We start from the raw sequence: 3140 nt of genomic DNA, 5'->3' as shown, positions 1-3140 counted from the left end.
CATGCTCAGTGGTCCATGCCTTTAGTTTGAGGCCTAAATAACTGGCATAGATCTTCCCCACTATCGATAACAAACTAATAGGGCGGTAATTAGATGGATCATCTTTGCGGCCTTTTTTATATATTGGAATTATGAAAGCTTTCAGCCAAACAGCAGGAATAATGCCTGATTGGTTAATTAAAGAGAATAAAGAGGCCAACAAGGGGGCCCACCAGCTGATGTTACTTTGAATCAGCTCTGATGGTATACCATCAGGGCCGGGAGCCTTACCAGGCTTAAGCTGATGGATTAAGTCTTCCACAGTGGCAGAGTCAACTGGGGGCCATTCCGGGGCAGCGGAAGATAGATAGGGGTGGGGTAATGTGTCACTGCTGTCACTAAAAAGAGTACGAAAGTGGTTTTCCCAGATACTGGCTGGAATGTAACATTCTGGACTATCACATCTGTTACTTAGGGCGCCCAATACATTCTGTTTTATATTATCATATAAGGAAGACTTTTCCGAGACTTCAGCTGAAATGGTTATGAAATTCACCTTTACAGCCATACTCCAAGCAATACAAGGGAAGTTACTTAGTCATGGTCTGCCTATAATTGTAGGTCTTCAAAACTACATCCATACCGTGACACTAATTTATTTTATCCTCACTGTGATTATCATGGTGATAGTTTAATACTTCAATTCTTTGTATTGAGAAGAAGCCCATCAATGGAAGCTTCCCGAGGTTTTAGCTAACATTGTTGCCAAGGGGGTTCTGAGCATCTATTGCTAATACAGAGACTTCACTCTGGGGCCTCATCTACACCAAGCAGGATATAGCACTATGAAATCAGTGTGAAAGTGGTATCTAAAAGGCAGGAGCCACACCAAGCAGGATATAGTGGTATGAAAGCAGTATAGGGTATGTGTCCATGGGCCCCAACAGTTGTCAGTGCACTTCAATGCTGCTATAAAGCAGTAGTGTGGCTCCTGCCTTTTAAATACCACTTTCATAGTGGAATATCCTGCTTGGTGTAGACGAGGCCTGGATGATAAGGGAAGGCTGGAATAAAATATGGTGCCGCAATCAAGAGGGGTCTCCACTAGGGTTGTTGACAGCACCCAACTGGGTCCTGGAGGCTAATGGACCTCCCCCACGTCTGGCCTTTCATTTGGTTCTGGAAATCCTTTGTGGAAGGGAGGGCCAACTGGTTAGCATCAATTTGGTGTTGGTGCTAAGTAGCAGCGTTCTTTCTCTCTTTGTTTGTTTCCACAAGCTGATATGAAATTTTGAAAGAAGTTCTTGATCTACTTTCATTGCACAAAAATGTCTTATAACATTTCTTTGGGTTACAGCAACTCTCATCACAACTCTGGCATTTTACACATGTTTCATTTTGCAATGCTTCTGCAGGTTTTTCTCTTCGTTAAGAAGGCTAATGAACTGGAGGAGTCCCCACGTGTATCCAAAGGATGATTTGGGTGTATCTGGTGAGGATCTAAGTCTTGTACTTCTGGTGTCTAAGGATTGGCTTAGGCAGAAATGGGGTTTCATATCTTTGAATTGCTATTCCATCAGTAGGAAGTCTCTTTGGGATAAGATTTGATACGCATCCCATGCTTTATTAAACTAGAAATCATACCTTTTGACTATATTCCACATCATCTGAAAACATCATTGCCCTGCACTGCTGTGGATGGCTTCTGCAAACATTAAGGCAGGAGCCACACCAAGCAGGATATAGTGGTATGAAAGCAGTATAGGGTATGTGTCAATGGGCCCCAACAGTTGTCAGTGCACTTCAATACCGCTATAAAGCAGTATTGTGGCTCCTGCCTTTTAGATACCACTTTCATACCACTTTCATAGTGGAATATCTTGCTTGGTGTAGACGAGGCCTAAGTGAGGCCTATCGTGTTGCAGAAAGTGCCAGAACGTGGCTAGATCCCAGGAGGTCCCCAGACCTCTCTTGCAAAATTCAGCTACAAGTGCAGATTAGCCACTGAATTCTGCCTCTTGGAACAGAGGGAGTCCGTACATGCCAAGAGACACTGTTGTTGTAAGGGAGCCTTTGTGTTTCGTCAGGCTTTTTGAGGAAGAGAATCACTAAGCCCAGAGAGGACACAAATGGGCCCCACCTGTCCATTAATTCACCAATTTAGGATTGCCATGTTTCAGCCTTTGCCTGAGATTGAATCCAGGGGCAGGGCTGTATCATTCTGATGGTGACAAAATTAAATTGCAGGGATAGTCCAACAAACTTGTCCATTTTATGGAATAGCTAGGCAAACTTTTTGGGTTTGAGTGCTGTACTGGCCCTTGATGAAATGTTCAAGGGCTGCACGAGTGAGCAGGGTATATAAAAGGCAGGCCCCGTCCGCCGGTGGACCGACCCCCCGAAAGGAGCCTGCCTCTGAAGCCCGCGGTCGCGGCCGGGGCAGCCGGCGTCTCCCGGGTAGCCCGGGCCTCCGGTCGGTCCTGGGAAGTCGGCCGGTCAGGGACGCTTTAGGGTGGATTCCCGCCCCGAGCGGGCGGTTGGACTCGATGGCCTCGTGGGCCCCTCCCGAGTCTGCGATTCTACGCTCGATTGGACAGAGGAGAACTGGAACGTGGGCAAGGCCGCCCTCAGAGGTGGGATCCGAGGGGTTTCCCTTAAGAGTCACCCCCCTCCCCCGGCGCCCGTGGAAGCCCAGGCGATCGTCTCCCTCCGGTTCACCCGAGCTCTCGCTTTCGGGTAGACCGGCCGTCGGTCGACCGGCCCCCCCCGTCCCGGGCGCGAGAAGGTGGACCGGGCCCCCCGGCTCGCCGGGAGACGGGGAGGCGCTCCGACGGGTTCGGGGAGCCCCGGCCCGAGGAACGCTGAGCCGGCGGGGCCCCGGGGACCTTCACGGACGGCGGACTCGGAAGGGGCCGCCCCCTCCCCGACGCTCGAGAGGTAGACCGACCCTCGCAGCGGGGCGCCGGCCGTTCTCCCTCGTCCGCGACCTTCGCCCCTTCCGGAGAGGAAGGGCCCGAGAGCCCGAGCCTCTTCGAGGTAGACCGAACCCTGGTCGACCGGCCCCTCGGCCGGGACCGAGGGAAACGGAGGCGCGCCGAGTCTGAAACACGCGCCGGAACGACGAGTCGGTACGGCGAGAAAACGAGACCGACCGACCGACC

The sequence above is a fragment of the Elgaria multicarinata genome, chromosome 9 (assembly GCF_023053635.1).
Source record: "Elgaria multicarinata webbii isolate HBS135686 ecotype San Diego chromosome 9, rElgMul1.1.pri, whole genome shotgun sequence".
Taxonomy (NCBI): Eukaryota; Metazoa; Chordata; class Lepidosauria; order Squamata; family Anguidae; genus Elgaria; species Elgaria multicarinata.
Note: the sequence above shows the minus strand (reverse complement) of the source record.